This window comes from Sapajus apella, unplaced genomic scaffold (assembly GCF_009761245.1).
Source record: "Sapajus apella isolate SASKATOON/1434 unplaced genomic scaffold, GSC_monkey_1.0 scaffold28, whole genome shotgun sequence".
NCBI lineage: Eukaryota > Metazoa > Chordata > Mammalia > Primates > Cebidae > Sapajus > Sapajus apella.
The window spans coordinates 7031879-7054039 of NW_022436968.1; the positions used below are offsets into that span (position 1 = coordinate 7031879).

Here is a 22161-nt window from a genome sequence, read left to right on the forward strand (position 1 = left end):
TGGCACATGCCTGTGATCCCAGCTACTTGGGAGGCTGAGGCAGCAGAGTCACTTGAACCTGGGAGGTGGAGGTTACAGTGAGCCAAGATCATGCCATTGCACACCAGCTTGGGCAACAAGAGCAAAACTCCATCTCAAAAAAACAAAAAAACAAAAAAAGTGCCCACCAAAAAGACAAATAATATTTTCAAATATAGTTCTAGACATACTTTATATGTCTACCTGAGTTTACATAGACATGTCAGTATTTTATGGATATACCTATTTATAGATACTTAGGTAGTATATTTGCTAATTATAAAGTATATAAGTTTATTTTTATAAAAACATATCTAATCTTAAGGATAATTTTAAATGTTGACTGGAATGACCCAACCACCATATATTCACAATGAAAATTACATGTACAAATATCCAACTAAAGAGTTTGAGAATCAACAGCCTAGGCAATTTCAGTAAGTTGCATAACTTTAAATATCATCTATATGTTGATGTCTCCTCAATTTGTATCTCCAGCCTAGACATTTCCCATGAACTGCCCACTTAATACATCTCCTTTGGTGCATCTCAAACTTAACAGGTACAAAATCAAATTCCTGATCTTCCTCCCTAAACTCTTCCTCCAATGACTATTCTCCTATCAGAAAACAGATCCATCTACTGAGTTGCTAAACTTGGCATAATTCCAGATTCCTTTCTTAATATCCTATATCCATCAGCTAATCCTGTCCCCATCTTGCCAAAATACATCCCAAACCCCATCACTTCTCAGTATCTTTGCTGCTACAATTACCATCGTCTTTCTCTACAGACTCTTAACTGGCCTCCCTGCTTTCATAGTGATTTGTCCCCATACAGATTATTCTCCAAATAGTAGCAAAAGTGACACATTATAAACTTATCATCACCTTCACTAATTTCTAATCTCATACTGAGTATTTGCCCTAAGAAGTCACTCTGTGATCTTCCCACTTCAGTCTACTACCTCTCTGACTTAATTTCCTACTTCTCTCCCACTTACTTCATTTCAGCCACCCAGTCCACCTCATTGTCAATCCAATATTCCAAGAATAAAGCCACTATTTTTCTATGCAGATGGTTCTTTCCCCCACACATCTCCATGGCTTTATTCCTCACCTCCTTCACATGTCACTAATAATGTCAAACCTATTCCTAGACTACCTATTCCCAGACTAGCAACTGTATCAGTCAGGATCCCCAAAAATGGGTGCCACATTAAATTCAGACAACCAGTATAGTTGAATAAAGAACTGCTTACAAGGGTATGAGAGGAATGTAATAAAACCAGAAGGTAAAATACAGAACCACTGGCTTGGTAATAAGAATGCTATTGCCTCCTCAAGCCTGAAGGAAAAAGAGGAAGAGAAGATAATAGAAACCAGAAAGAGTCCAACAGAGAGGGCTGCCTTGAGAAAAATACTGATGTTTGAAGGAGGGAAGACAGCCTCAGGCTACCTGTGAAAAAGAAGCGGAGAGAATAAATGCCCTGAACTCACATTTCTCCCTCCTGTGAATTTCTTTCCAGAGGGCCTATTAATATATATAATCCATATTAATTTACTTCCCAGAGCAGAGGGCAGGATGGAGAAGAGTGGAGAATGGATCTGGAGGAGACAATCTAAGATACTCAACCCATTACCTTACTCCATTTCTTCCCAACCCCTTCATCTGCTTCATTTTGTTTCACAGTATATGTCACTGCCTGACATATAATATATCTTACTTATTGACTTGCTTGCTTCCCCCTGCCCTGAGAGTGTTAGCCCTCTAAGGGCTTGGATTTTTGTCTTCTTGTGTACTGTGGTCTCCCTAGCAACTAACACAGTACCTGGCACATATTAAGCACTCTAACAATATTTGTTGAGGGAATTAATATGATAAAATGGTGACTGTCCACTAAAGAGGACTTTGAATCATGCTATATAAGCTATATTTCCTTAAGAAGAATTCTTCCATCCTCCTAATTGGGTAGACTACATTTCAAGGATAGCTGCAATAATGCATTATGGATAACAGACCTATCTAATTAGGAGGTCAGGAGGAACTGGGGCATCCACAGAAGAGACTGGGAAGGTTTGCATGAGCCTGATGTGGTGAATAATTCATGGGGCATCTTGCATGCCTCAGATTCTATGGCTTGTTATCACATTCACCAAAATAGGGAAATATAAAAGGAAGGCAGTGTAGTCATAGATGGACACTGAGGACCCCGAGACCCTTTTGCGTTGCAAGAGATTTATTAGTTGATTCGTGATGTTTGATCCATATCATAGATGCTCCTGATTTTTAAAAAGTGGAAAAGACGGTATGTTTATACGTTATATTCCAAAAGACAAGAGAGTATTAAATGTTTAAATATTCATCCTATATACCCATATTCATCATGAATAAATCGAGTAAGGACTCCCATAGGACACTTCATCCCCCTGATAAGAGTTTATTAAAGAAAAGCTCTTTGAGAAACAGACATTAGGAGAACCTGACATTCCCTTGATTTTCTAAATTATCTGTGACATTTGGAACTCATTGTATGCAGACATCAGAAAAACATTACTTTTTTTGTTACAGCTTCTCAGGCTCCCCAAAGCTGATGCAATTAAAGGAAAAGATAAAACCATAGTGTAGAAGAGTAAACATCTGTTTTACTTGTGAAAACTGAGGAATTTATGTAGGAGGAGAATTAATTAGCAAGCAATATATTTTTGCTGATTCTAGTAGCACCTCCTAGGCCACCCCAGTTGGTGAGGCAAAACAGCAATCAGGATAACATGTCATTAAGAGAAACAGAAGTAGAAAACACTAGAAGATATCCCTAGAAAGATCTTCCCCACCCACTCCCAGTTTCATTAAGAGACAAATCTCATTCATTGATGATCCCTGTCTGTCTTCATTTTCCCAAAAGGAAAGATGAGAATAAACATCTATCTTGAGAGAAGATAGGAATGGAAATAGACAGACTGAGTTGCTATGAGGTTTCTGAAATGTGTTCTAATATTAACCCTAGAAATATAACCTCGTAGCAGTCTGACAATGTATTTTCATCCTATTAAACTCCTTTTCCTGTGCAAGGAAGTCAGATATGTTATTATGATTGCTCTCCAATTCTAGTTCAAGGTGGTGATGGTGGTGGTGTTTCCTCTGACTCCAAATACCTTTGGTGCCAGATGCTCTCAGACACATACATATTACAAAATGACCTCTTGGCATGTACTTTTACTCATCACTCTGGGTATGTAGGCTCTTTGGGAAGCAGCAGGAGAAGTAGGAAGATTCCTGGGAGACATTCCTTTGCCAGAACAGCAGAAATAACTTCATTATACATTGAACTAATTTTGAACCACATAAATACTAGGTTGGCCATATGAAATTGTCAATGCTCAATCATTTTTAACCTCAAAAAATGACAGTTTCATATGGCTCACACCAGTATATTCCACTAAGTACAAAATAAATGTAACCCTAACCCATTAGCCAGAATTCAGAATTGCCTATGCCCGCTCTAACACCATTTTGCACTAAAAGAAATATGACAAAGAGGAGTAGAAGTGCACATTTTAACCTGATTATGTTTAAATAATATTAATTGTAAGTGTTACATATGATCATGTGAATAAGGTGCAGAGTCTTGGATACAGCCTGAGAAAATAAGGAGCCCTAAAGCCTACGGTACATTAACTTCATAGTAAATAGCCTCTACAGTCTCAGTCCTATCACTGAAAGCTCTGTCATCTGACTAGTCCCAAGGAAACTTGTAAGGTGCATCTGAAAAGTAAACATACTTCTCTTTTCTCCCAAAGAAATATTCCCATATGTCACAAGAAATGATTCCCAATTTATAGGCACAACAGAACAAAGTCTTATCCATCTATTGCCAAATTCAAATAATCCTGTCCAAAATGATGAAAACGTGTGAAACAAAGAGCCCTATGTTGGTACAGGAATTTCATCTCCTTATCTTATTCCCTAGGGCATTCATCAATTGCATGTTCTGTACAGTAGGCATCTTGCCCTCACATGGGCATTTGTAAAACATAGAGGCCTCAGATAAAAACAATCTCAGTACAAAATGTAATCTTGTGCCTTATCTAGAATCTGACACCAGGCTATTTGCTAACTGGCCTTACAGTAAAAGAGCTTTCTGGCCATATGATTTTTAAATCCAACACAAAATGCCACACAGAGAACAGAGTTCAGCTAGAGCTCTTGACCCATTTTAGTTAGCATCTTTTTCTCCGCTAGTTTTCCAGATAAGTCTCTCCACCACAGACCGATGCCTTATATAGACAGACTGTTGATCTGCTGAATTCTGCTGAGTCAGGAGCATAGTCCAGGAGAATTGTGCTGAGTCTACACAAAAGTTACCATTTGTTGCAGAGCTTCTAGGAACAGCGTCACCAGCATGAAACATGGTGTCAGCCCTAATCGTTAATAGACTGCTGTGGAAGCTAAAACCAAGAATGAAAACTTATTCCAGAAGGTCATTAACACCTGGCTTCTTTGAAATAATTGAGAACACTGCTACATAAGGAGAATAAATAAAATTATATCGTGTTCACTCCATTTAAATTCAAAAGGTCTCAAATATAATCAACATAGACTTTAGATTCAGATCAGAAAGAACCTCAGCTATACCACTAGCTCAGACATTGGCATTGATAAGAGCAACAGCAACAATTTTCATTTGTTGTGCCAGGTTCTGTGTGCGCTGCTTCAGGTATATATCTCAATCCTCACATTAACCCAATAAGGAAGGTATTATTATCTAAAGGCAAACTATTTTAATCCTCTAAGCCTCATTTTTAAATCTGTAAAACATTTCACTTATTTTTGCAGGATTTTGCCAAAAGTTAAAGATTATATTAGTAAAGTATTGAATATTCAATAGTAGATGTGTGAAAGAATAAAATATTTGTTATTAATTTATCATTAAACTCTTAAAGCTTACACAGATTGTATGTATAGTGAAATATTAGATCTAGACAATATATATAATATAAAGTATAGGAAACCTCAAGTATCCCAACAGGTGAGCTAGGTTCTTATCCCACACATTTAAAGAATAAGCTAACAAAAATGAGGCAGAGCAGCTGAATAGGGTTAGCCATCATTTAAAGCAGTCAACAAGTATTAAAACCCACTGTGGTATAGTAGAATACTGCAAAGAAAGTAATAAACACAGTTCTTCTGAAACTATATTTTAAGGATATGGAACATATATGACTACTACATTGTTCTATCACTTGGAACAATGTGTACAAAAATAATAACTAAATGAGTGGCAACAAAAGCATTGGTCTAGACACTCAGAAATCAAGGATCTATGAAGAGTAAGAGCTGATAAACGTTATGCTCATTATATAATTTTCATACTAATATTCACCTTTACATGAAAGTGGTGTCAACATGCCAAGTGACAAGGTTGGCTAGTGATTCTATCCTACTCAGTACTTTCCCCATGAGAGTTACTGCCATTCTCTCTTTATTTCCTGCCCTATTAGTCAAAACACCTGTGAGGAAAAATATTTTGCTTAAATCACAAATATTATATGTTGTTTTCTGACAGAAACAACAAATCAACCTTAAATTAATTCTACTAGGCTAGACTTAACGTGATTGGACAAAGCATGAAGTAACAACAGCAAAATTCTATTTGTTCTCCTTTTAATAACTGGTATATTCAAAGCCACTAGTCTGACATATAATCTGAAATTGCATTGCATTCTCTAAGAAGTTCATCAAGAACTGTTATGACCTCATACATTTCTGCAAACTTGAAGGCCCAGATTCTCCCAAGTTAGACTATCAACATGATTTGGTATAATCTCCTTTAAGAGTATTCAAATATCTTCCCTAAGTTTTGGAAACTATATATAAATGAAAGTTTCAGTATGCATAGCTTCATTTAGCATCAACACATTTGACTGATTTCAGTAGATTAGAAATAAGCCTACACTTCTTTGTGTGTGTGTGTGTGTGTATGTGTGTATCTGAAAATATCTTTATTTTGCACTCATTCTATAATGAGACTACTTGTGTGTACAATTCCAGGTTGACAGTTGTTTTCAAATAGTGCTTGAATACATTATACCAATGTCTTCTGACTTCTATGTTTCAATACTTATTCCTTTGTACATAATGTCTTTCTCTCCTTCGAGGTCATCTCCTAATTCCTTATGTTCTATAGTTTTATCACGACACATCTATATTGAGATTTATCTTTATTTTACTCAGAGTGCAATGTCAATCTGAAAACTCATATCTTTCCTCAAATTTGAAACATAATGAGCCTACACTTCTAAATAAAACTGATATTTCAACTGTTTAAATAATAGATGCATCTAATAAGGGAGGGCATTATAATAAAATTGATATTTAATTTGTTTAATATTTGTTAAATATCAATTTAAATTGGCATCTCAACTGTTTAAATAATTAAGCTGAAGTAAAAACTTAAAGATTCTTAAGTCACTATATTCAATGTCTAAAAGTTCAACCTAGAATTTACAGGCATCTAATAAAGGAGGGAAAAATCTTTATGTGTCATTTAAAAGAAGGCTCTTCTGAATATTATTCTTCTTGAAAATACAGCACTGAAAAGTTTATTGCCATCTTATATGTTCACCAATCAATTATTTTTAGAAGCTTCATTTCAGCATGTTCCTTGGAAAATGATTCAGGGGCATCAGAGACTCTACAACAAATTTAATTAATAGTGCTGACATTCACTCATTTAGTCCTAAGTAAACACAAGAAAAGTGGTCAGAGTATTCACAGACATCTCTGTGCATGAGAAGCACGAGGGTTCTAACTGAGGGCCTTCTCCAGACATTAGGATGTCTCATAATTAAATCCTGTTTTTCTATTTCTCTTATTAGTCCCTTGAACTAAGTTTAAGACAAATACATCTAGCACTAAATTTTGCTATGTTAAGCGCATGGTTTGAAAATGTAAGAAAGGCAGAAAAGCAAGTTAGTATCTTCAGGGCGTAACTATATGACACAATTATTTAAATTAATAAACCTTTTGCATAGCCTATTTGCAAACTTGGGACATTTTTCCTGTCTAGTATCTTGCTACCCAGTAAGTAAATCATAGAGGAGAGAAGGATTGAGAGGACGTGCCAGCAATTTCCCCCCTTAAAAACTAGAAACTGACATTAGGATTCATAAGTGTCTAGAGCTATAATAGCTGTAAATGACTACATTTAGAGTACATACAAAAACAGAAAAAAAAATAGGAAAAGGGTGATATTAAAACCAACCTTCCCTTTCCCTGACTTTGTACACACACACCTTCAAATATCAGATATCTCCTCGATGGAACATGTTTGTTCAATTTCCACACACAAACTCCTTAACTGCATACTTTTTGGAGAAGAAAGTAATTCCTCTGTGGGTGGGAAAAACATTGAGGACTCTTCAGGATATTGTTTGAATAAATATCAAAATAACAGTTCTTCATGAATAAGTGGTTATTCATCCTTTAAACGTCTATTGCCAACTGCAACTGTACATGCAAGGAACGGAGTCTCTGGAATATAAAAGAATATACCACAGCACAACCAGTGTTCAGGTCAGTTACAGAGGGAACAGATCAAAAGCTAAATATACCGGACTCTAAAACCCATGCCTTTCTTCTGTGCTGAGATTGCAATATAACTATAACACAGCAAAATATAATAAAATAAAATAAAAATCACAAGAAGTACAATGGTAATTCAGGGAGAAGAGGAGATATTCATTCTGTCTGCAAAGGATTAAAAGAGAACCCAAGCAGCTTAAGGCGAGAGGCAAAATGTGAGCTGGACCTAGAAGAGTGTAGATGTTTACAGACAAATGAATTTATATTGTTTTTTTAGGAAAACTCAACAAACAGAAGAAAGGACAGCAAAAGCAAAGGTAAAATCTCCTAAGGATACAATGATTGTCCAGTTTGTATCAAGTAGGGGGAGTAATGAGAACATAAGGACAGTGCAGATGGTAGAGTGAATAGATAGTAAAGATAAAGAGGTCTTCACAAAAGGCAGAATATTGAAGGGTTTTGGCCAGAATGAAACATGATCAGAGCTGCAATGAACAAGAGTGAGAAAAATACCTAAGGCTGAGAAAAAAGAGGTTTTGAAGGCCAAAGTCAGGGTCAGGGAAGTAGAGGGAACGGACACTGGCTGGCTCTGATGCACTTCTCAGCCATAAAGTCTACAACTTCAAATAAATGTAACCTTTGCCACAAAGGGCTAAATGAGAGTGGCATAAGACTTTAGTCAATATACAGTTCCAAAATAAACCTTCATAAAACAGCTGAAATAACAAAGGTAGAGAAGAATTGCAGTGTTGTGAGACACTGAGAAATAGCTACAGAAATACCTGGTAAAAAAGTTGCTACAAATTTGGATGATAATAAACCACCATGAATATTATTATATTCGGCCACATGTTATAAACTGCTTTTAATGCCATTCAGAGGAGATCTGGAATTAAGCTGAAATCAGCTTCAACTCTCTCCTTTCTCTAAGGTATTACAAAATTTATGCCATGAGACTAGGAAAAAATAAGGAGGTCAAATTGCTACTTCATTTACAACCTCGCCTAATAGCCATTGCTATCCTCCTCCTCTACCTCCCCCAAAAAAGTACTAAAATATAAAAGCAGTATACTTAATTATACTCTATAATAATTAATATACTATATAGAGAACATTGTGCATACAATTTCAAAATAATGAAGGAGAAGAATTTTTGATCATGTTCTTGAAGATTCCTACTTAAAACCTGAAACCCCTACAAATTAAAAGGCAAGTTTTGTAATGCACAAATTTTTTCCCATAAACTCAGTGGTAATACTTTGGATGATTTTAAGTGATTCCGTGATTCCTGAGTAATCTTCTTTTCTTTTTTTTTTTTTTTTTTTATACGGGGTTTCGCTCTTGTGGCCCAGGCTGGAATACAATGGCACAATCTTGGCTTACTGCAACCTCCGCCTCCTGGGTTCAAACGATTCTTGTGTCTCAGCCTCCCAAGTAGCTGGGATTACAGGCATGTTCTGCCATGCCAAGCTAATTTTGTATTTTTAGTAGAGACAGGATTTCACCATGTTGGTCAGACTGGTCTCGAACTCCTGACCTTAAGTGATCCACCCACCTCTGCCTCTCAAAGTGCTGGGATTATAGATGTGAGCCACTGCACCCAGCTACCTGAGTAATCTTTTAACTCTGTGGCCCTTTTTACTTTACTATTTAATGTGTATTGAAAAAAACATATATATATATATATGGAACACTATATTTCCCTTTTACATATATTTAAGTTTTTAAAAAGTTTATTTTGATAAAAATATTAAAAGTCTATACAAGCGATAGTCAGATAGTGCCAGTAATACAATAAATTCTTATGTGTGAAAAACATTTTTGGCATGTTAGCACACTAAACTTGGTGACACAAATCTTTTCATCACAATGTTATCTTTTAGTAGTTTCTACTTGGTTTCCAGTTTATGGAAAAATAAGGTCTATTGTATTAGCTAGACTCAGTATTAGTATCAAATATAACATCAATATCCAGAATGTGGTTTATATTAATTTACAAAGAAAACACTTCATCTGTCTATTGGATTTGCCATTTTCAAATCTTTTGAAATGGGTTTACATAGTTAAAAACAGAATCAGAAATTATGGATTTAAAGATTGGTGTGTTGAAGACAGAAAAATAAATTGACCTATTAAAATCAACACAATGCTTGAATTTTCACATTCAGATCTTAACTTCAAAAAAGGTTGAGTATTGTTTCTGCAAAGGAAGTGATTTAACCACATGCTAGGAAAAGCCTGAAATAGGTAATTATTTTAAAATAGCCAATAGTGGAAATTCCTTTTAAAGTCAACAGGAAATTCATTAAACATGAATATATACTAAGGGCAGAAATAAGACCATTAAGTCTAGAAATACAGGAAACTATTTTTTTTGAAGTAGTCTAAATTTCATTGTGAAGGACAGTTGTGTCTTTTCTTTTTGTAGGTTTTTATTTTTTTTTTCTGGAGGGGAAGAGTACAAAAATTTTTAACTTCAAAGATCAACATGTCTGAACATATATCCTAGACAGTACATAGATAAGGTTTTTATTATTAAAACATTACTGAATTTTGCAAATTTTAGGCAAAATATTAAAATTTTTGCTTATGTTATTTCCATTTAAATTGAAGATTGCCCATATTCACATATTAGAAGATGAGTGTTGAGGGATTATGTGTAGAAAATCCACATATATTTAGATTTTATGATGCAGCATCTATTTTGAAAGTCTGTGTTTTTTTAAACAAAACATGCTTCTCAGAAAACAAGTTTATATGTTGCACTACATTGCTGTATGCCAAATGCATACATTTTAAAAAATACCAAGAGTCAAAGTGCTGTATGAACTTCTGTCTAGACACAGGAAGGAAGGTCTGATACCAGGTGACTGATACTCACAGAGACAGGTGAAAATATTTCTTTCAAGTTGGAGAGGACTATTTCATCAGTGAATATTATTTCCATGTAAAGATGCACCAAATACATATCTATTGCCAAGAAAGTTAAAGTCAATTGTATATATAAGGAGTGAAGATTCACTACTGCAGTATTTTTGATGTTAATTATACTTCAAAACATGTTATGAATTGGTTCAGGGATAGCTACCTTTCCTTAAAAAATATGTCCAGAAAATACCATGTAAGTTTAGAAATGCTAATAAACCATGGTTCTCTACCAGCATGGTGCTGCTCCTTAGGAGACATTTGGCATCAGCTGGGATGGTCCTCCCAGGGGACATTTGGCAGTAACTAGGAGCGCTTTTACCTCCCAGGGACATTTGAAAACATCTGGAGATATTTTTCATTATCACAACTAGGGGCACTGTGCTGGCATCTAGTCAGTAGATGTCAGGGATGTTGCTTAACATGCTACAAAGCAAGGACCTCTCCCCTGACAACAAAGAGTTATCTTTTCCAAAATGTCAAGATTGCCAAGGATGGGAAACCCTGAGCTAAACTTATCACCATCAAACATACTCCAAAATGTTAAGCTCACAGATAGAAGAAAGTAAAAAGGGCAAAAAAGATCAAATGAAAGAAAGAATAGGACAAAAAAAGAGCTCTGAATCAATGAAATAAAAGCTAAAGTATTCCAGTAAGTATTTAAAGGCTAATATGAGAATGCAATATGGAGTCATGCTGTAGTAATGATCACACACATACACAAGGCCTGTGGGCAAACCTGGCAAATAACCATAAGATAAAAGGGTTCCTATTTCGAAAGCTATATTTGTGGCTTGTTGATGAATGAACTGACTTAACACAATTATTTTATACTCTCATGATCATGTTTCCCATTCTTATGAGGTACTAGCAGTGGTAGCTGGCTGGGTAGATTTGTCTATATACTAAAGAGTGACCATCAGTTGTAAAAGCAAATCTCTTTATTTCCAAAGTATGTTGACCTCCTCCAACCCAAGTTAAAAGGATATATACTACGATTCCATCTTTAAATGTATTAACATCAAGATGTACATGTCTGAAAATGGTCGAAATTTTGTACTGGAATAATGCATACTAAACTATTAACAATTTTTATCTCTAAGGGACATGGGTCTAAGGGGGGCATGAAGGTAAACATTCATATTTTGCTCTGTCTTGTGTTTGAGTCTTTTATAATGAGAATGCATTCATGTATAATAATTTTTATTTTTACAAAGAATAAGTTTTCCCAAAAGCCAGATGCAAAAATTCTGCTATAGCTTATTACCATTTAATCCAAATATCTTGCTTTGTATAATACAGAAATTGTTCAGTAGTTATAATAACAGTTTTAATCATGTTTCCGATAAAAAATATTGCTAAAGGAATTCTACAGAGTTGATTCCATAGATATAAAAACAAATATCACTCATAAATTAAATACAGTATTTGATGCAGGGCAGGCAAGCCTCCAAATTGGGGCTTAGCTCAGGACAGTTCTTGACTTTGTCCAGGAAAGAAATCAAAGGCACGACAATGGTAGGAGCCTCTATTGAAGCAGCAATGTATAACAGAAGCAGAAGTACTGCTCCTTGCAGAGCAGGGCTACGCCATAAGCAGTGCACCTAGAATAGCAGCTAAATAGCAGTTCTGCAGTCATATTTATACCCACTTTTAATTACATGCAAATTAAGGGGCAGATTACACAGAAACTTCTAGAGAACGGGTAATAATTCCTGGGTTGTTGGGTCTTTCTCATGGAAAGCGGCAGTAACTTGGGTGTAACTTACAGTAACTCATCATGCCAATGATAAACTGATACGGTACACTGGTGGACATGTCTTATGGAAAGCTGTTTCTGCCCCTTTCTTGCTTTAGCTAGTCCTCAATTTGGTCCAGTGTCCCTCCCTGTCTCTATTATTGAGTCCCACCTTCTGCCTCATATTGAGCTACATTTCCGTATATGGAGTTTATTGGAAAAAAAAAAAAAAAAAGAACAAATAAATACCATCAGTACACCATTGTTACTACTGGGAATTTTACTGACATCTTTGTTATCTGTCTGAAAATTAATTAACTGATAACAACAGCACATATAGGCAAGTTAAAAGTACTTAGAAATTCTCCTAGTAGTTATTAAAAAATTATATACCCTCTGAAATGGATCCCATAAATGTTTTATAACTTTTATAAGACTTACTGTCATTCATTAAAATAACATATATAGTGATAGTCAACAGTTAAAAAAATGCTATGAATTTTCTCCATTCTGCTTTTATTTAATTCTGAGCAGGAATAACTGCCCTTTGCTAGATAATGATTGATTTTCCTCATTTATTAACATATCATTTTATGGAGTAAAAATGAATTAGAAGGAAATCAGTTATTTCATCCAACTAAGATTAGGCAGATATCTAAGCTTTTTCACTCATCAATTAGGGTAATTTACAATAAATATCCAAGTGAAATTTTGGCTGACACTAAAGATTAGCTTGCCAAGGTATAAAAACTGAACAATGAAAAACTGGAAAAGAAAACGCTGTGATCATAAAATCAATCTACTTACGGAACTATAGTTTTACTCTTAGGAAAACTTTTGTCATTTCATCTAATATCATTTTCGATCCACTATACATATGCCACAATATATATAAAAAAGAGTAACATAAGCCTACTAATCCACTTAATAGCATATTTTAAAACACATTGTAAACACACATATATTTATAAAAATATTTTGTTTTAAGTTATATAGTCATGATTTGGTATATTATTATATATTATAAATGAAATCTATGTCTACCCCAACTTTCCAAGGAAAGCTATCCATTAACATGGCATCAACAAATACATAAAAAACATGTATACCTGTATTTCCCATATTCTATCAGTAAGTGGCCTTTTCAACACATAAACATTTGACAGATTGTACTGTAATCTGAAAAAATAAACATAAAACGGTATAAAAGATATAAGAGGTAAATCTATGTAATTATTCCAACAGACAAAAACATGCAAATCAGGTTATTATTAAATTATACTAAATATATTTCTCTCCAGTTGCCACTGCTTCTTAGGCTCCCCAAATCATCAATCAAAATGCCAGTTGACTAGACTGTGTGAACTATCACTTCACTTCCAGTATATCTTGTAAAGATGTTTTGTATTTCATTCGGTCGAAAACTACAATTCAATCTGAAAAGAACGACGTTTTTAGGATTAAAGTCCTCACCTACATCTGTACATATGTATAATCTTAGGAAACAAAATGAGCCATGAAAAATTATATCATTCCTTCCTGTGGAATCAGATGAGATAGTAAAGTGGCTGAGGCCAGATTGTGCGGGCTATGTACGTCATGGGGGAGAGTGTGGCTGTTTTCTGCTAATGTCTCTGAGATAAAAACTGATTTTGCAAAGTAGTAGCACTCAGGTAATAGAAGAAGGGTTAATGTGCAGGTGTGGCCCTGCCCCAATTCATTATCTAATGTTTGCATCTTTCTCACAGTTCTTCCCAAGGCATATTTTAATATAGGCATTTTCAATGAGTTATATTTTCTTTAAAGGAAATGAGATCTTGAATTTACTGTTTCTTCATTCACTCATCAAATATTTGAAAGTCTACTGTGCCTGACACTGTTACAGGTTTTGGGTTCCTAGGAATATAAACAAATAAATGCATAGCAATCTCTGCTTTTATGGGGATTCTATTCTGTGGGTAAGAAATATAAGAATAGCAAATCATTACCTGATATAGTATATTAGGTGATAAGTACTACTGAGAACATTAAAATAGGATTAATGGGAAATACCATGGTATTTTAAATATGGAGGTAAGAGTAGGCTTTTCAGGAAATAACTTCTGAGGACAAAGCAGAAGGAGGTGAAAAGTGAGGCATAGGGACAGCTGGGGAGGAGCACTCAGGGCGGTGTGTGAACAGTGAATGATGAGGTCAGAAATGAATCACGAGGCCATACCATGTAGGACTTCCCAAGTAATTACTCTTCCTTTATGTGACATGGAAGCCAATGGAAGGTTTTGAGTAGAGAAGTGACATAATGTAGGATCTGGGACACTCAAATGGAGAAAATGTACAGAAGTGAGTGCTGCAGCTGTCCTGAAAAAATCTGCCACAAAGCAAACAATATAGTGGACAAAAAGTCAAAAAAGTATAAAAGGCCATAAAGAAGGTAGATGCTAGCCAAAGAGATTGTAATTCTTCAAATATATTAGAAATTTCTTGTCACAGGATGAAACTTATCAGTTTTATCTGCATTTGCAAAAACAGAAAATAAGTTGTAGAAAGGAGTCTTTCTACCTTTCTCTGTTGTATCAGGCATGCAAGTAAAAAGAGACCTATGCTTTCTATTCAGAGCAATAAATACAATTTCATTCTAACTGTAGATCAACTATCATGGCTTTTTCTTTTACCTTTTACCCTAAATGGTAATTGCTATCATTACAACTATTTATTTTTATCTTTCATAGCAGGTGTTTACTCATATCCTGTTTCTTCTTGGTGTTTCTTATATTCATTAACTTATAGTAGCTTCCCTTAATCTACAGTTTTGCTTTCTGTGGCTCAGTTACCCTCAATCAATCACAGTCTGAAAATACTAAGATATTTTGAGAGTGAGCATTCATGTAATTTTTATTTCAATAAATTGCCATAATTGTTCTATTTTGTTATTAATTATTGCTGTTAATTCCTTACTGTGCCTAATTTATTAATTAAACTTTATCATAGATTGGTATGTATAGGAAAAAACATGGTATAGGTCTATACAGGGTTATATACTATCTGCGGTTTCAGGCATCCACCGGAGATCTTAAAACACATCTCCTGAGGATGAAAGGGGTCTACTATACTCATTAATCCAAGAAACCTTTATGATTAAATACAGAAAATTCAAAGGTCTGAAACAAAGACATTGGGAAACAGACTCTGACAGGCCATAATATAGAGAGAAAAATATCACAATACATCAGTCTTCCCTTATCTGCTGGGGATACATCTCAAGACCTTCCCGCAGAGGCCTGAAACCAAAAACAATACCAAATCCTACATTGACTATGTTTTCTCCTATACATATGTATGATAAAGCTTAGTTTATAAATTAGGCACAGTAAGAGATTAACAATAACTAATATAAAAGAACAATTAGAACAACATACTATAATAGAAGTTAACATGCACTGCAGCCATAACTTTTGCAGTTTGAATTGAGATGATAGCAAAATTAGCATGAGTTTCTTTTCCTTCATTACAATTTCACAGATTGAAGATTAGCTTTCACCACAGATCTCAGCAATCTCAGCATATGATTTTTTTCTCCTTTCCTTATTAAGTTGAGAAAGTTCACGTTTTCACTTACAGGAAGCACTTTAAGGCTTATTCTTGACATAGGAAAATTCCCAACATCACTACTCTGTGCTTTGGTGCCACTATTAAGTAAAATAAGGGTTACCTGATCACAAGCGCTGCTATACCAAGATAGCAGATCTGATAACAAGATGGCTACTAAGTGGCTAATGGGTGGGAAGTACAGACAGCACGGATGGCTAGACAAAAGGATGATTCAAAAGTGGGGAACAGTGTGGGGTTTTATCACGCTACTCAGAACAGTGTGCAATTTGAAACAAGAATCATTTATTTCTGGATTTTTCCATTTAATATTTTCCAGCCACGATTGACCAGAGATAACTGGAACTGCAGAAAACAAAACCATTGTTAAGGGGAGACTACTGTAATGTATTTAAAGGGTATATAAAAAAGTTTAGTGGGACTGGCAACAGCATGGTATAATCTACTTGGTCTGTGGAGCCAAAGGAGGTTTTGCAAAGTTAATTTTATTAAAAAGTTGTAGTTGGTAAAAGCACAAGTTATGGGGGACTACAAATTTGGCTGAGGTCTACATCCTAGCTGTGTGACCTTGGGCAAGTTATTCAAACTATTCATGCCTTAAATCCCTGTAGTGAAAAGAAAAAAAAAAAAAAAAAAAGAAAGATAATTAAAGTATTTACTTCTTAGGTTTATTTTGAGAATTAAGGGATTTAATACATGGGAAAAGTGCTTGGAACATCTCAGACATGAAAAGCACTATTAAATAGTAGCTACTTTAACAATTTATGCTAAACTTTGAATAATGGTTAGTGTTTTTCAAAAAGTTAACAGGGAGTAGGGTGGCTCACACCTGTAATCACAGCACTTTGGGAGGCTGAGATTGCTGAGATCCACAGTGAAAACAAATCTTCAACCCATGAAATTGTAACAAAGGAAAAAGTAGTAGCTGTTAAATAGTAGTTATTTTAATAATTTATGCTAAACTTTGAATAATGGTTACTATTTTTCAAAAAGTGCACAGGGGTATGGTGGCTCACACCTGTAACAGCACTTTGGGTGACCAAGACAAAAGGATTACTTGAACTCAACAGTTTGACACCAGCCAAGAGACCATAGTGTGACCTCGTCTCTACTAAAAAATTTTTTTAAAAGCCAGGGTGTGTGGGCTCACGCCTGTAATCCCAGCACTTTGGGAGGCTAAGGTGGACAGATCACTTGAGGTCAGGAGTTCGAGACCAGACTGGCCAACATAGTGAAACCCTGTCTCGAGTAAAATACAAAACAAATTAGCCAGGCATGGTGTGTGCACCTGTAATCCCAACTAATGAAGAGGCTAAGGCAGGAGAATCCCTTGAACCCAGTAGGCAAAGGTTGCAGTGAGCCAACACTGCACTACTACACTCAAGCCTGGGCAACAGAGCAAGACTCCATCTCAAAAAAAAAAAAAAAAATTAGCTGTCTGATATGGTTTGGCTTTGTCCCCAACCAAATCTCCCAGAGTTCGCACATATTGTGGGAGGACAGTCTTTACAGGGCTAATCTCATGACAGTGAAAAAGTCTCACTAGATCTTATGGTTTTATCAGGGGTTTCCACTGTTGTTTTTTTTGTTTGTTTTTTTCTAAAAAAAAAAAAAAGAAGAAAAAAAGAAAGAAAAAAGAAAGAGTAAAAAAAAAAAAAGAATGAAGGAGAGGAAGAAAGAGGAAGAGGAAGAGGGAGAGAGAATGGGGGTGTTGCTTTATTGCCCGGGCTAGAATGCAGTCTAAAAATGGGTATGCCTATAATTGTGCTTAATAATAGAGCCATGAAAAAAAAATGAGGGAAGAAAATAACAAACAAGCAGCCAACCAACATTTCATTTAAACCTGTAAATAGATGTGATGTGGTACTGATAAGAGTGTATATTTTGTGTATTTAAAGTGGAGAGTTCTATAAATGTTAATTAAGTTTACTTGTTCCAGATCTGAGTTCAAATCCTGGATATCATTGTTAATTTTCTGTCTCATTGATTTGTCTAATATTGATGTTGAAGTTTCCCACTATTATTGTGTGGGAGTCTAAGTCTCTTTATAAGTCTTATATATCTGAGTATTCCTGTATTGGGTGCGCATATATTTAGGATCTTTAGCTCTTCTTGTTGCATTGATCCTTTTATCATTATGTAATATCCTTCTTTGCTCCTTTTGATCTTTGTTGCTTTAAAGCAACTCCTGCTTTTCATTTATTTATTTATTTATTTTTACTCTCCATTTGGTTGGTAAATCTTTCTCCATCCCTTTGTTTTGAGTCTTTGTGTATCTTTGCATGTGAGATGGGTCTGGATGCAGCATACCGATGGGTTTTGGCTTTTTTTGCCTGTCTGTGCCTTTGAATTGGGGGATTTAGTCGATTTAAATTTAGAATTAATAATAATATATGTGAGTTTAATGCTACCATTTAATGTTAGCTGGCTGTTTTGCTTATTAGTTGATGTAAATTCTTGATTATGTTGATGCTCTTTACTTTTTGGTATTTTTTAGAAAGGCTGATACTGGTTGTTCCTTTCTATGTGTAGTAGTTCTTTCAGAAGCTCTTGTAAAGCAGGCCTGGTGGTGATGAAATCTCTGAGTGCTTGCTTGTTCACAAAAGTTTTTATTTTTCCTTCGCTTATGAAGCTTAGTTTGGCTGGATGTAAAATTCTGGGTTGAAAGTTCTTTTCTTTAAGGATGTTGAATATTGGCCCCCGCTCTCTTCTAGCTTGTAAGGTTTCTGCTGAGAGATCTGCTGTGAGTCTGATGGGCTTCCCTTTATGGGTAACCCGACCTTTCTCTCTGGCTGCCCTCAGTATTTTCTCCTTCATTTCAACCCTGGTGAATCTGGCAATTATGTGCCTTGAGGTTGGTCTTCTTGAGGAATATCTTTGTGGTGTTCTCTGTATTACCTGGAGTTGAATATTGTGCTGCCTTGCTAGGTTGGGAAAGTTTTCCTGAATAATATCCTGAAGCGTATTTTCCAGCTTGGATTCTCTTCATCACATTCAGGTTACACCTATCAAGTGTAGATTAGGTCTTTTCACATAAGTCCCACATTTCTTGGAGACTTTGCCCGTTCCTTTTTATCCTTTTTTCTCTAATCTTGTCATCTTTTTTTATTTCATTAAGTTGGTCTTCGACTTCTGATATCTTTTCTTCTGCTTGATTGATTTGGCTGTTAAAACTTGTGCATAGTTTGCAAAGTTCTCGTGTTGTGTTTTTCAGCTCCATTAATTCATTTATATTCCTCTTTAAATTGTGTATTTTTGTTAACATTTCATCAAACCTTTTTTCAAAGTTCTTAGTTTCTTTGCATTGGGTTAGAACAAGTTCTTTTAATTCACAGAAGTTTCTTATCATCCACCTTTTGAAGCCTGCTTCTGTTAATGTAACACACTCGTTCTCCATCAGGCCTTGTTCCATTGTTGATGAGGAACTGTGATCCCCTGTAGAGGGAGAGGCGTTCTGATTTTGGGTATTCTCAGCCTTTTTAGGCTGTTTTCTTCCCTTCTTTATGTATTTATCCATCTGTGGTCTTTATAATTACCGTCTTTATAATTGGGTTTCTGAGTGGACGTCCAACTTGTTGATTCCCAGCGCTAAAATCTGAGCAACCCACTGCGTCGTCCAAAACAGCGGCGTTATGATTGATAGTGCTTTTCTGACTCTGCACTAAGAACCACCCCACCAAGGGAGCGGTAAAACCACCTCACCGGCCACAAGAGTCACACTGGCGACCCGTGGGACTCCTCCGCTGGGAATCTCCTGGTGCGTGAGCAACAAAAATTCAACTGAAAGTGTGGCGTCCTCTCATTCTCTGTCCTTTCACTGGGAGCTACAATCCCGAGCTGCTAGTGATCAGCCATCTTGGATCTCTCTCCTCCACTTTTTTATCTTTCTCATTTTTTCTTGCTGCTGTCATGTATTAATTGCCTTTCACCTCCTGCCATGATTCTGAGGCCTCCCCAGCCATGTGGAACTGTGAGTCCAATTAAACCCTTTTTGTTTCCAGTTTCAGGTATGTCTTATCAGCAGTGTTAAAACAAAATAATACATTGTCTCAAAAAAAAAAAAAAGGAAAAAAGTGAAACAGAAACTTTAGATAGCAAAAAAAATTTACAAAGGTATTAAGTGTTTTAAGAACTGTTAAGTTTTACTAGAGGAAAGATTTTACAGTCTTACGGGAACAGGAGAAAGTGGGAGGACAGAGGTTGATGAGTATGCAAGAAACTAAATCATGAAAGATGGAGAGGGGGAGCATAAAGATCTAGGACACTAGGACATGGGTTCTATTTTTCACTTTACAGGAAAACAATTAAAAGAAAAAAATTTGCACAGGAGAAAGTCTGACCTTGACATTTCAAGTTTTAAAAAATGTTTCTTAAGGGCAAAGACAATTCCTCTACTGTACTACTGGTACTTTGTTAAGGAAATTTTATGAAGAGATTTTTTTTCTCACCAAACTGACCCCCATTTTATACAGACAGATTAAGTAACTTGAAGGCAGTCCAGCTGGTACCAAAAACTATATAGAAAATATAGAAAACTCAAAAGAATCTACAACTAAAAATGACTAAAAGTAACTTACAAACAGTGCTAACAGTTCATGTCAGCACTAGATCCAAGAATGGAGTCTTATTTTGTTACTTCATAATTCTTTTATATATATTTTGACATATTTAAAATTTTCCTTTTTATGAAAATTTAAAAGAAGAAAAAAAATTAAAAGCCTTAGGTATTTCCCTAGGAATACAGCTAACAAGGGATGTGAAAGACCTCTTTGCAGAGAACTATACACCAATTCCCAAGGAAATAATAGAGAGTGCAAACAAAAGCAAAAACATTCCATCCTCATGGATAGAAAAATCAATATTGTGAAAATGACCATACTGCCCAAAGTAATTTATAGATTCAATGATATTCCCATCAAACTACCATTGACATTCTTCACAGAATTAGAAAAAAACTACTTTAAATTTCATATAAAATCAAAGAAGACCCCATATAGCCAAGACAATCCTAAGGAAAAGGAGCAAAGCTGGAGGCATCATACTACTGGACTTCAAACTATACTATAAGGTTACAGTAACCAAAACAGCATGGTACCGGTACCAAAAGAGACATATAGACCAATGGAACAGAGCAAAGACTACAGAAATAACCCCACAAATCTACAACCATCTGATCTTCAACAAACCTGACAAAAACGAGCAATGGGGAAAGGATCTCCTATTCAGTAAATGGTACTGGGAAAATTGGCTAGCCATGTGCAGAAAACTGAAACTAGACCCTTCCTTACACCTGATACAAAAACGAACTCAAGATGGATTAAAGACTTAAATGTAAAACCCAAAACCATAAAAACCCTAGAAGAAAACCTAGGCAATACCATTAAGGGCATAGGCATGGGCAAAGACTTCATGACAAAAACACCAAAAGCAATTGCAACAAAAGCCAAAATTGGCAAATGGGATAATTAAACTAAAGAGCTTCTGCACAGCAAAAGAAACTATCATCAGAGTGAAGAGGGAACCTACAGAATGGGAGAAATCTATATTAATGTAATCTGCCCATCTGACAAAGGTCTAATATCCAGAATTTACAAGAAACTTAAGTTTTACAAGAAAAAAACAACCCCATCAAAAAGTGGGCAAAGGATATGAACAGACACTCTCAAAAGAAGACATTTATGCAGTCAATAAACATGAAAAAAAGCTCAACATCACTGGTTATCAAGAGAAATGCACACGCCCATAAAATGGCAATTATTAAAAAGTCAGCGAACAATAGATGCTGGCGAGGCTGTGGAGAAATAGGAACACTTTTACAGTTTGGGGGAATGTAAATTACTTCAACAATTGTAGAAGACAGTATGGAAATTCCTCAAGGATCTAGAACCAGAAATACTATTTGACCCAGCAATTCCATTACTGAGTATATACCCAAAGAAATATAAATCACTGTATTATAAAGACACATGCACATGTATGTTTATTACAGCATGATTTACAACAGCAAAGACATGGAACCAACCCAACTGCACATCATTGACAGACTGGATAAAGAAAACATGGCACATATACACTGTCGAATACTATGCCACCATAAAAAGGAATGAGATCATGTCCTTTGCAGGGACATGGATGAAGCTGGCAGCCATCATCCTCAGCAAACTAACACAGAAACAGAAAACCAAATACCACATGTTCCCACTCATAAGTGGGAGTTGAACAATGAGAACACATGGACACAGAGAAGGAAACAACATACACCAGGGCCTATTGAGGGGTGGGGGATGAAG

At 35.5% G+C, this 22161-nt stretch overlaps 1 protein-coding gene across 26 annotated transcripts in view; it reads right to left on the bottom strand.

Annotated features, from left to right (window-relative positions):
- Positions 1-22161, bottom strand: part of GULP1 (GULP PTB domain containing engulfment adaptor 1) — a 287119-nt gene that overhangs the window by 247306 nt on the left and 17652 nt on the right. Inside the window, exon 2 of one of the 26 annotated variants that reach the window (XM_032292679.1) lies at positions 13375-13444. The exons of 24 other annotated variants lie outside the window; for them this stretch is intronic. The gene's annotated coding sequence lies outside the window, so the exon portion shown is untranslated. Of the gene's footprint in view, positions 1-13374; positions 15737-22161 lie in introns of those variants that run through there. One more of the 26 variants, XM_032292675.1, reaches the window with a different exon arrangement.